The sequence below is a fragment of the Rhagoletis zephyria genome, unplaced genomic scaffold (assembly GCF_001687245.7).
Source record: "Rhagoletis zephyria isolate East Lansing unplaced genomic scaffold, Rhagoletis_zephyria_1.1 Rzeph_scaffold_00038, whole genome shotgun sequence".
NCBI classification, from domain to species: Eukaryota; Metazoa; Arthropoda; class Insecta; order Diptera; family Tephritidae; genus Rhagoletis; species Rhagoletis zephyria.
Genome location: NW_016157122.1, coordinates 538,066 through 551,213, shown reverse-complemented (window position 1 = coordinate 551,213; position 13,148 = coordinate 538,066). Strand labels below are relative to the sequence as shown.

At 35.1% G+C, this 13,148-nt stretch overlaps 1 protein-coding gene across 14 annotated transcripts in view; it reads left to right on the top strand.

Annotated features, from left to right (window-relative positions):
• Positions 1-13,148, top strand: part of Mef2 (myocyte enhancer factor 2) — a 152,518-nt gene that overhangs the window by 113,703 nt on the left and 25,667 nt on the right. For 10 of the 14 annotated variants that reach the window (XM_017620210.1, XM_017620254.1, XM_017620263.1 and 7 more), the window contains one exon: positions 10,835-10,964. The exons of 1 other annotated variant lie outside the window; for it this stretch is intronic. The gene's annotated coding sequence lies outside the window, so the exon portion shown is untranslated. Of the gene's footprint in view, positions 1-42; positions 357-10,458; positions 10,480-10,834; positions 10,965-13,148 lie in introns of those variants that run through there. 3 more of the 14 variants (XM_017620180.1, XM_017620196.1, XM_017620205.1) reach the window with 3 other exon arrangements.

Below are 13,148 nucleotides of genomic sequence, written 5' to 3'. Positions count from 1 at the left end.
AAATTACATATTTCAATCTGATCTAAATTTTTTTCATAACAGATTTTTCAACCGTTGCTAGAGAATTTTAGACTTTTTAATAAAATTTTATTGCAAACAATTACCATTTGACACTAATCTAGAAGTTGTGTGGCTGCTGAATTTTATAAACTGGTGAAAATGATGTGTAAATTTACGAATTTTCTTAAATTGTTTTCCAAATGCTAAGACCAATTTTATTGCACACAAAACTCGAAAAAAAAAATATTATAGCAAATTGAAATAACAAAAACATCAAAATAAAAGAAGGTGGAACTGCTGAGTTTTCAATTTGTTGCTGGAAAGTGTTCTACAATTTCTTTTTCATAATATTCGCTGTAAGTAAAAGAGGCAACGCAGTTCATTTTTTTGAGCTTTTAATAAAGTATTTTACATTTGTTCCATTTGAATCCATTGTTGTATCATAAAGCCCTAATTGTTGTGTTCCTTTTTAATATTTGAAAAACAATTTTTATAAAACTAGAACTCAAACTTTTAACAATTTGATTACAATAACAAAAGCCGTAAAATTATGTATGTATGTATGTATGTATGTATATATGTGAGGTTGATTTGCTAAAAGGCACTCGGAATTTGAAAAAATATGCCAATGTTTAATTCGGAGTTTGGAGATTTATGTTTATACGCACGTCATTAACCGAATATTTGAAACATTGAAATGAAAAGGCCCACAGGTTTACCATCTGTTTTCCTTTAATTTGTTTTTTTTTTTATTCGCAAATCCCGAACCAATTAAAAAGAAAATCGCGTCGGAAGTTCAGCTGGAAAAATATTCGTTTTGAATAAATTCTCGTTTGAAAGCGCAATGAAATTAAGAAAATAAATAACGGTCTCAAGATCAATTAATTTTTTTTTCAAATATAAATTGTTATTAGGCCAGAAAATAACAAAAAAAATGTATTTAAAAATTGTTGCCCAGTTTTTCTATAACTACCATAAAATCAATTAACGGGGTGAACTTTCGACGCCATTTTCTGTCTTATTCATTGAATTGGGGACTTAATCATACATACTTCACAAATGCCAAAATAGATAAAATCGGTGAGCTACATCAGTGGACTTTTCCTTGTAAGCATAAAGGTAGTATTTGTGTTTCCGAAAACAAATATCCGATTTTCACAATTGGAAATTATCAGTATTTTCAAAATCAAGCATTCCTGGTTATTTCTATTGGCCTACCTGTTACAGAGCCATTTTTTTCTCGACCATTGGATTCTAATTGAATTCATGCACTGTTCATAATTACGAACATTGACTTCATCGCGTGTTCGTTTGCGTGAAAAAATCGCTTGACTACGTAATTTCCTGCCTGGCTGTTTGATTACCTAAACTTCTCCGTCTAATGCTTTGGGCTTTTTAAAGCACTCTCGTCATTAAAAACTTCAACGAGAACGTTATAATATAATATACATACATACATATATAGGTATGTACTTGATTTAGAACAAGTTTTTATCATCTTTCTTCTACACTGAGAAAAGAGCCAGCTGAATATATTCCTCTCGACACGAGATTTGGTCGTAGTTACCAATCGTAGTAGTCAATCGTGTAAATATAACCAAATAACCAAACTTTTTTCTCAGTGCAGTTTGGTTTGCAGACAAACCGAACCGGGTTCAGCGTTGTTTCTTATTCAGTTTAAAATACTTCGTTTATCATACACCCTTTATTTTATTCGCAAAAATATTCCATATTTTCTTCCTCCTTCGTGGCTTCTCAATCTTTTTTGTTTTTTTTTTTTATTTAATCTTTGCTTCTTGCATTATTTTTCCTACTGCACGCTTCGTTTCGCGTTCATTTGTTCTTCGCATTTCTTGTTGTTTGTTTCGCACCAAGTCTCCAGCTGATAAGCAAAGACCTTTCCAATCGCTTCAATTGAGTTCGAGAGGGATTGATATGGCGCTAGCTGACTCCAAGAAGAGAATGCAAATTGTTGAGATTATATGGACTTTCACCTACGTGTAACGATGACGTATTTTTGCACTTAAGTGTTAATTTTGTATTTCGGTATTCTTTTGGTTTGTTGACTTTATTAATTATCGGTGGTGGCTTTTATTGTGTCGATACTTTGCTTCGACTAGTAAAGTAGTAAACTCTATTATAGTCCAAGTTCAAACACTATAGTCGTTATTTTTACAATATGCCGAACTCAGATATAGATGAACTGCTCTATCAAATATAGGTGATGAAGCCAGTAAACCCATTCGCCATCCTCGAATCTTCGCTGTAGCGTAGCTGAAAAATGTTTTTGTTTACGAAGAATTGCCTGTAATTCATTATAGTGGAGTCTGAGTTTTACCCCAAAAGTGCATGAAATCGATTAAAGAGGAATTCATGCAATCCGCTAGGTGGCGCAGGTGTCGAGATATTTGAAAACCCCGTATTTATATTCCTATTTGTTTCGTATTTACAACTTATCGAGGGCTTATACTCACTTCACTGTCATCGATATTATCGCCCTCGATTGTGAATATACGCCTTCGATATGTATGTTACTTAAATGGAAAGAAATAATTCCACAAAAAATTCGCAGTTAGGTGGTGCGGGGTCGATTTTTTTTTTATTGTTTTACTAACCCCTAATAAAGGTTGGTCTATAAAATTTTTGTTTTTTTTTTTTTAACTTCATAAATTGCATTTTATTTACATAAAATTAACAAAGAACTCCAACCAGAAAACTTTTCAAAGTATGTATGATTTCTTTACTTTCATGACGGGAAACTTACGTTTATACGTTTTTAATAAATGCTTTTTGACGCAGGAAAAATGGGCACGAAAATATTGGCATCGAACAGGATTCAATAATGAAAGGTTTTGTGTAGAAAACCTTTCTCTCGCTCTAATTCTATCAAAGAAAATTTTCTAACAATAGGTTTGTTCCACAAGCTACTCGAGCAAAGTTCAAACTGTCAGCGTATATCAAATAAACCCTAAAACTTACCGGTGGAACACGTATGTATGTGTAACTGGGGAAGTGACTTCGAGTAGCTTGGGGAACAAAACCTAATAAATTGTCAAATAGGAGTACCGGAATAGAATGTCTTGCTATCTGGCACACTTTATATATGTTTTTACTATGGTATAAATCTGGTTTTAATAAAAAGAAATATTTTCGTAGGAATCATAAAATTTGCTAAATTTTCTAATTCGTTGGTTTTCTTTTTTTTTTTAGTTGTGTAGGGCCACATAGTGATCGTTTTTGGAGTTCAATGAGAGTTTTAACTTACAGAAAATGGCAGGCTTGGTACTTGTTGCCTTGGAGAAAAGTCATTTATAAACAAATAAATACCAATTAAATATACCTAAATATAAGTTTTTTGCTACTAAAAATAATTTTATGAAATACCGAAATAAATAAATTAATTAGTTTTTTTTCGACATCAGTTGGCTGACTGATAACTATGAGCAAAGCCAAGGTTATGTACACTGAAGTTGGACATACAAACACACATACATACATACGTAAAAAAAACAAACGATTACAAAACTAAAACACCCTCACACGCAATGCATACATATAAACATACTGTATGTATGTATGTACATACGAGGACCTAGTTGTTCGTGTTGTTGTCACTCACTATCTTATCAATAAACGCGCCGCTGCGAACGAAAGTAAAAGCAAAACTGCTGGCACCACAACAACAACAACGTACATATGTATAAAGAGAATAACAAATAATGCGAAAATGAGCGAATGAAAAAAGTGGAAAAAAATAGTTCTAAACTACATACACACCTACATAAATAAGCTTTGTTTCTTAACAGTTAATTACCACAAATTATCAAAAATTTTTGCTGGAAAGCGTTTCTTAACCCAAAAAAACTAGTAGAAACGTTAACAAGTGAGTTTAGGCGCAGTTGCTTTTATTTGTTTCTATCTACATATTTTTTGTATTTTTTAAATAAGCATGAGGGAATCATTAAATATTGCTGAAGTGTTGCAAAATTTAAGTATTTGTTAATACTTTTCAAAAATACAAAAAGCAATTAAAAAAATCGCGCCATATATTTTTAATTGTCAAACATACCGCTCAGCTGTTTACTTGCTAGTTTGCGTTTCTCAACTATTTGTTTATTTCACTCTCTGTGAGCGTAATTCTCTCAATTTTCGCACCCTTCTTCCGCCTGATAATTATCTGATAGAAAAGTAAAGAAACAAAGCTATACAAATAATGGTATGCAATAAAAGTTATGACAATACAAGAATAACAACAATAGTAAAAAAATGTTGACACATGTGCAAGTTTATGTGTCGAGGACTGGATCATATCACTAAATAATAACTGCATGTTCAAGGAAAAAAAAAGAAAAAAAAAATTCTCTGCAGAAACAGAGACAGAGTGACAGCATAACAACAATAACAATTAAAGTTATCAAAATACATAATAATCAGTATAATAATGCAACAAAAACAGCAATAACAACAACACAGCAGTCAATGCTTCCTCCGCTACTTGCGATCTCTCATGCGCAGCACTAACACACACACACACTTTGCTTCACGGCGCGGATTTCGATAAGCCACAGCCAAAGATTAAACCCAAAGCGAGCGTGGAAATAAGAATGGCTGTGGCTGTGGCTGGGATGCTTAACTTCAGAGAAAGTGCAGCGCCAGAAAATGCGAGAAATGAGTGAAACGAAGAAAGTTCTTTGCAGAAAGCAGCCCGAAATAGCCCGCTGGGATGGTGATTACAAACACCAATAGAATGCTTAATTTTCTTTGCTTTTATTTACCGAAGCTGAAGACTGAATTTTTATACACACTTACTTACGTGTCTACTATATGTAAATAGGCGTTGGTATTGCTTATCAGCAGCTAGTCAGATCAGCGCGAAACTAAAACGCATGCGACCAGAACGTGTGTCAGCATGAAATTCGGCTATACGTCGCACAGTGGCTTAAAACGAGACCCAAATTATGGTCAAAATATAATATATCCTCATGGAATTAATTTTTTGGGTGTTTTTTTTTTTTTTAATTCAAGGTAAATATGTACATACCATAATATTTCAAGGAAAAATTATGTAAAAAAAAATTAAACCAAATATTCAAGGTCACTTGAAGGTCAACAAGTGATATTTCATTCTTCAAACAAGTGTTGGAAAATTTCATAAAAAAATTGCTACATATTAATTTTTAACCGTAATCTTACCTTTAGCCTTAACCTTAAGCTTAACCTCAACCTTACCTAAAATCTCAATGTTAGCCTCTTCAACCTTGAAATTAAGCAGAGCCCAACGAGAGTGTTGTGGTTGTTTTTCGCTTCGATATGAAACCCATGGTCAAAAATTACTTTTTAACCTACAAATGACCTTGAATATTTGGTTTCAATTCTTTACATAATTTTGCCTTGAAATACATACATATGTATTTACATATATGTTTTTACCTTAAATTAAAAAAATAAAGCCCACAAAACAGTTAATTCCAAGAGGAGATATTTTATTTTGACCACAGGACCTCGATTCAGCCCAACGTGCGCCGCCGGCAGATAAATAGACACTTCCATATGTATGTATGTACATGTGTATATGTATGTGTGTTTATATGTGGGTGTGTAAATGTATGTATGAAGTTAAGCTAGGGCAGCCTTGAGAGCAAAATGCGCAGAAATACTTATCATCTAGCGAATGTTATCAGTCACACATTTTTTTTCACTTCGCTGATTGTTGCTTTCTTGAAGTGCGCCCCTTGCCGCCCGCTTTCATTCACTTCATAACAACCTTTAGATTTTTTTTTTTGACAACATAATCTAGAGTGTTAATTTTATCTGGCCAATTCTCGCCTGCTCTCTGCACTTTAAGCATGCCAGACTGATTGTACCTGCTGCATTAGTCAAAAAAAAGAAAACGAACTTGGATATTGAGATAAGATCGCAGTGTTGTAGTTGGTTATTAGCGAATCGTGGCCAAATACGGCAATCGAAAAAAAAACAAATGATTTCGCATGCTTTTTGCCAGCAAAGATAATCCTAACTATACCACGTGAAGTAATGTTTGGAAAATTAAAAAGCTTCCTCTACAATTGTGGTTTAAAATTGTTCGCTTTATTCTTACCCAAACTTTGTTCTCTACACGGACAGTAGTCTAGCCACATGTTTACCATTGATTTTGTACTGAGTACATCGCACACTTTCCTTAGTCATAGAAAAAGGTGCTAAAGGATTGGAGGCTGATGTCTTCCACCATGCTTCCAGCTGCTCTAGCGTTGAGCAGTGAGTGCCGTCGATGTGCTGTCAAGTCAAGTTTACGTTTCCAATTCCACCAAGAATATTTTAAGACTCCTTGACATTTCCATTCACTCCACACTTAGCTTCATATTTGCAATTTTTTTTTTTTTTTAAGAAATTTGCAATAAATTAAAAATTGTATTCCTAAACTGTCTGTCGAACAACGAAAGAACGTCATAGGATTCTTTGTTCCACCACCTCTAATAAATTGTCATACATATAAGTAAACACCTGCTGTTATTTGGGAAATCGATTTTGTGTTAAGCTGTTAAGCTGTGTTCCCACAATCGTGTTATGACAACTGCGAATGACCTTTTCATGAGAACCGCATAAAGAAAAAATAAATAAAATAAACAAAATCGGAGCATTAAAATGATATCGAAATGACTTCAATTAACTGGAAATGATTTGTGCGTTACTTTCAGAGTACGTACATATGTATTTGTCACCAAAACCACATTTTTTATTGTTGTTGCAACACCCACAGCTGTAAGCGTTGACACAGTTCGTTTATCTTTGAACTTTGTCGGGGAGAAAGCCAAAGGCGATCGCTGCGGTGTAGTGAAACGGTCAACGCTGGCGCATGGAAAGAGTTCGGAGCGATGATATGCAACAAACTCGAGCAATCAAGGCAATCACATAATACAAAATAAAACTAAAATAAATCGTAAATGAAAAAAAAAATCAGGCAAAGGAATAAATAACGAGTAGCAAATAACACGCAACTGCCGCGCGGCGGCACACGCACAACCTTTACGTACATACATACATACATACATCCATAAAAAAACACAAAACCAGATTGTATAAGGATGTTAAAATACTTCCTCATATGAAAATGAAAGTATCTGCATACATACATACGTACATACACATGCATGTACGTGCATATATGCATAAGTGTATGTGTGTGTGTGTGCGTGTGCATTCATGTAAATCACAATTACATTTATTATCACCAAGTTACAATCAAGTCAACAAAATGCAAAAAGCAACCAACGCAAAACCACAGCAACAGATGCTGTCACAGCTACAATGCCACATGGCAACCAAGCATCCGTCTCGGTGCGCCATAGAGGACTTGTAGCAATCTTATATTCCCTTGTCTGTGCGCCTCCAGCGACTCCAGCGGCGGCTCCAGGCAGCCAGCTGGCAAATGAGTCAATCACTCGAATTTCTTCTTCTCTTACTATTAAACATACATACATTCTTCCGATTTCCTATTTCGCGCCATTCCATATCTATGTATGTATGTATGTATGTATGTATGTATGTAGGTACGTATATCCTGTTAGTTTTTGATTTTTTGTACGCCACCTCCACTCCTCCGCGTTGAAATGTCCTTTTGTAGGATTTCTCAGCAGTGGCGCTGTCATTGCTAGGCAAGTAACTTTATTGCTGTTGTTGTTGTCGCCATCCTATATTTATTCATACAGTGGAATCCCGATAATTTGTAAACTATGATTTATTTTTTCCCGAGTACAACTACACAGAATTTAGCGTTGCGTTAGGAATTACAGAAGTTTATGTACAACCAATTACAATTTATGAGAGCTAAAAAATAAAACTTACATTGTCAAATAAATACAAATTAAATTCTGCAAATTAACGAAATTTGTTCGCAAAAGCCAACGTATTGCTACGAATTACGGAGATTTTAGAATTATAGCGAATCCACTGTATTTGAATTTTTGTTATTGTTGGTTGGTAGCTACATACATACACATGCGTGCCATTTGTGCTGTCCATTATAAGTAATGAATAGAGAAAATGTTGAAAGGATTCATTTGATTGACATACAAAATGCACTGGGGAAAAGATGAAATATTTTTACTAATTTTTTTTTTTTTTTTTTTGGATTGCAAGCAGATTTTCATTAATTCTAATACCCGTAATTTCTCTTTTTTCTTTAGCCTCCAGATATTATCCAAATACGAGTTGCTAAAGTTTCATAAACACTATTCAGTGCTGAATATCAACTCAATCTAACCTCATTCAGGAGTTAAGCAAAAAGTCTATGCCTTTCTGAGATTCTCCATCAAGAGCAGGACCTATTGCGCTCTAAATTTACAAGCTCAATATTATTTACTTATTTCTTCATTACTACAAAGTTGAGTTGTATTTTGAACATAGCGAATAGAGCTTTAAATTTCTTTCTAGTTTTAAGTAAGAATAAATAAGCTAATATGTATAACTCGGCGGAACAAAAATTGAAGTACCGAAAACCACGAATGAAAACTAAACTACTTTTTGCTTTTCTGCAGAGTTTTGAAAGTTATAAATCAGTAACCTCTGACACTCTGAGCTCATCCATTAATTTTAAGTGCAATTCAAAAACTTTCAAGGTTTCTTATCTCTACACTGCTCTGCGCTGAGTTATCGCTTATCTTTCTTGTAATTTCTCTAATATTCATCAAATAAAGAGATCGCTTGTCAATGTGCCGAAAGTTTTTTGATGTTACACTCACTTTCTCGCTCCAGCTGAAATATTTTCCTACTCCTGCTTCATCATCAGTGACGTAAATAATGGCACTTAAGTGGTATCTGAACTTTTCGCTTGCCATACGGAAGTTTTGCCTGACGGCAAGACGAAAGCAAAAGTTAATGTATTTTTTGTTAGTATTTTTTCTGTACCTACTCATCAGTCGTCATTTGTGTGCGTTTAATTTGTATTTATGGCTTTTTATGAAATGCAGTTTAACTTTCTTCTTAGTTGCTATATATAAAGATAATATTTTTAATTAAAAAAATTAAGGAAAATTTTATGCGCAGCTCAGTTAGTACAATAAAATTCCAACAACAATAAGTATGAATTTGGGGGTATGTAGAACAGGTAATGTTCATTCCTGTCCGGGTTTAAAGCGGAACAGTTAGTCTCTTGATTATTTGCTCCCGGAATCATGCTAGATTTGTCGCAATTACGGTGGCCCAAAAATGCATGTGAAAAAGTAAAGTCGGAATTTTAATGCTCTCACTCCCTAGGATTTTTCTATATCGAAGAAAACTAAACCCTTGGTTTTTTTTTTTTATTTTGTAATAAAAAAATATTTATAGGTCGCTCAAAGCGCCCAAAGTTTTCCATAAATTTTAAATGTGAAAAACAAGTTTTTTGTATAAATTCTTTGGTTTATTAGACTTCCAATATCATACCCAATTGTTTGTTCAACCATTTTCTATTATAACCCCTAAGTAGTACCTCAAAAAATGCAATGGGGACCCATTTGAGATTTCTACGGGTCCTAAAAAAATTGTTAATAATAGAAAATGGTTAAGTAAGCAATTCAAAATTGTTATTGAAATATATTGATTTTGAAAAATATTGATTTTCAAGAATTCTATACAATTTCTACCGCTTTGAACGACCTCTGAATATTTTTTGATTTCAAAATAAAAAACCGCGGTATAAGTTTGTTCGGTATAGAACAATCCTAGGGGTGAGAACATTAAAATTGCGACTTACTTTTTTTTTTTGATCACCCTAATGCACATACATATTTCACAACAAACAAGATAAAGCTTTTCAAAACTATTCAACTCTGAGCTCTTTCCAGCGACGTTAGTTTTCTTTTATTTTGTTTTTTTTTTGTTTTAAGAATTATCTGAAAGAAAGTGATTCAGCAGCCTGTAAGTTGTTTACCATTTCCAAAGCAGGAATGCACTCAAGACTCCACGCCCTTAGAGTAATCAGCCTGTCTCAGTGTAAGCACTTAAGTGTGCCCGTCATTCGCTATAAATTACGAAAATTCCCGCTGGTCGGTGGCTCTGCGCCATAATCAGGTGCATCGGGTATTCGTATTGGCAGCGATTAATTGGAAATTTATGATTTTAAGAGCCATTATTTTCACACACGCAAAGCATTTCAAACTCTTCTTATACGTTTTACAAGAACAAGACAAATAACAACAATCGAATTTGACTTTGACACTGACTCTAAACCGGTTTGCCGCTCTGAGCTGCTGTGACTTAACGAAAGGGAAGTGCGGCCGTAATCGTTTTCGTTTTTTTTTTTATCGAAAAGATTTACAATAACAGCAAGGCGCAATTGGAGAAATGCACAACGATTGGGGAACAACGCAACAACTAAATTTTTATGGTGGCCGGTTTTTTGTGCTTAAATGGCAGCTGCGCTAAATATTTGGCAACAAAGTTCATTCATCTGCCAAGAAAAAAATAAGGAAAGGAAAGGCAAGAGTGCGAGAAAAAAAAATGGTAAATGGTAATTAAGTACAAAAAATGCACTAATTTGCATTTATGCAGTGCAAAAAAAAAAACAAAATACGAGTAATTACTAAACCGGTTTTTTAGCTGCTAATTTGCAAATTTTTAGGGGCGCCTGAAGGCATTCGTTTTTATTTCAGTGACAAGTTCAATAAAAATGTGTAATATACTTAGTTATGTGTGTATATATGTATTTACAATTTATATAATTTCAAGCAGCCAATGCATTTCACCAAAAAACAATAATTATTTGTGTTTCAGCGTGGATTTTTTACTTATTCATAAAACCTTTTTCCTTATTAATTCCTTCCTGATAATTTTTTCTTCACTTCTCGTTTCCTTTCAGCTGTTTTAAACACAAATAGCAACGAAGCAACATACATATATACAAAAAAACCGTGGCAGACCAGAGCACCGCGGCAAGGGCGGTCGCATTTGCCGAGTTTCATCCATCTAAGTAATTCTGCCGAAGAGCGGTAAGTGCTTAAGACCGCTCCACTGAAAGTTTGCACGCATTTAGATATATAAGTGAAGTTAAACATAAGTATGTATGTATGTAGAGGTATGCTCAGGCACAAATAATCCCGCACAAAGCAACAACAGTGAGCTGCAAGTGAAAACAAACAGGCAAAACATATCAGAGGCTTCCTGGAATATCCCGCAGTTGGTAAAATGCTCTCAAATGAGGCTCTTTATAGACGCCTATGTATTAGGAGGCCCAGCAACAATGCCGACTACAATCAGACCTTGGGAGTCGCCAATTACGGTGGTAAATGGGGGGATATTCTTAAATTCATTTATATTTACGTAAATGTATTTACTTATTTGCGTGTGTATGCACAACTGTAAGTACTCGAGCATCGCAGACACTCAAGAAAAATATGAAAAGTTTCCATTTGGAAATAATGTGGAAACATTCCTTTACGTTGCCTATGGAAACAAAGCAGCAGTTTTGAATCAACATTGTCTCCTTTTCGCTTCTTGTGTTTTTACCTTCCATCCACTCCACTTCTTACGGAAAGCTTAAGGAAGTTTACTGAAGAACTTTCTTGGAGCACTACAGGAGAGATTACTCTAATTTTCTACACATTAAAACCATAAGGATAGTTGTATATATAGGATGGCTCTTTAGAATTATAGTAATTTTTAATGCTTAAGTATAATAATTAATTTTATTCACATGAACCGTTTACAGGGTTGAAGCCCATCTAAGTGGTCCGTCCGACGCGTTCGGTCGTAAGTAGGCGAATACTTTTTTGGCTGGTCCGTCTTCTAACGTCCTGCCACTTTCGGCAAATCATTAGACCAGTTCTATTCCTTTCTTCGTTTTGTAGTGTTGCATTTGCAAGTTATTGTGGCTTAATTGCAATTTATTCTACAAAATAAGTATTGTATCTGAGGTCAGTACCACATATATTTAATTCAAATCTCTTCTTTGTTTTCAAAACGGCAGGCGCTTTACCTATAAAAGAGTCACAAACTGTGAGAGACGACAGTTAAAGGTAGGCATCGATTTAAATTTTAGTTTCTATTAAAAGCCACAAATACTAGTTCAATTCTATGAAAAATGATTGCACTTGAAAATTTTATTTATGTAGTTTGGCTACTTAGCGCTATATGTATGCCAAAGAGCTGAACAAAATGATAGTCATAGTGGATTAAGCAACTAGCTGGCTTTGAGCGAACAGCTATTTAGAACCATACTCGCCTTTGCTGGCTTTTCCTCGCTAAATTTTTGTATGTGTGTATGTGGGTCTAAAGCGAAATTCCTAGCAAATTGGGTTGCTTAACAGTTTACCAATTAAAAGTGTCTATGCGTCAAACGATCCGCTATGTACATATGTATTTGAATGTGTGTGTGTCACAAGCCACTGTAACAGCAGAGAAATGTTACTCATACGCCATGTGCGCCGGCAATTGGCTTGTATTTTTCGTGCTGTTGTTGTCATTATTTGTTGTCTAGTGCGCACTCGGCCGCAATTCAAGTGACGCACACACACACACACACGCAAATAGATTGTCCATTGCCTACACAGATGACAGCAGCTGCTTCACCTGAATTCTCAGGCACTTCCTTCCCAAATGTATGTATGCAGTAGCAGCACTTTCCGCTGCACCTGAGGCGCTACTACACCACTACACACTTGGCTGGTTCACTTTGTGCAGGATTGCAATTGTAGTTGCATACCTGACTAGGCTGTTGTGCGTTTGTGCGACGACGTGACAGGAAATGTGCTCAAGTGGCCATTGGATTGTGCCACAACGAGTGAGGGTAATTATAAATCTTTTGAAGACACGTTTGCCGTTCGTCTTCGTTTCGCTGTTGGCATAGTTTTTCGTGAGTTCCTCGGCTTCATTTCACACATTTGGCACTTTCACATTCGAATGACCGCAATTGCGGTTTGTTATGATTGTATTTATGAAGGGCTTCTTGGAGGGACTCGAAAGCCATGAGTGCATTCGCATTCGCATTCGCAATGGAAAGTCCTAATCAGCGCACCGTGCAGAAACCAAGTCAAGTTGTGACCCCAGGCGTTTGGCCACACACACCACAATGCGCACTCAGCAACGCACCTGCATCGCAGACACTCTACTATCTATTATTTTACCCTACTCAGTGTTTACAAAAAGCTGGCGTAAAGTAAAGCTTTTGAGGGGGG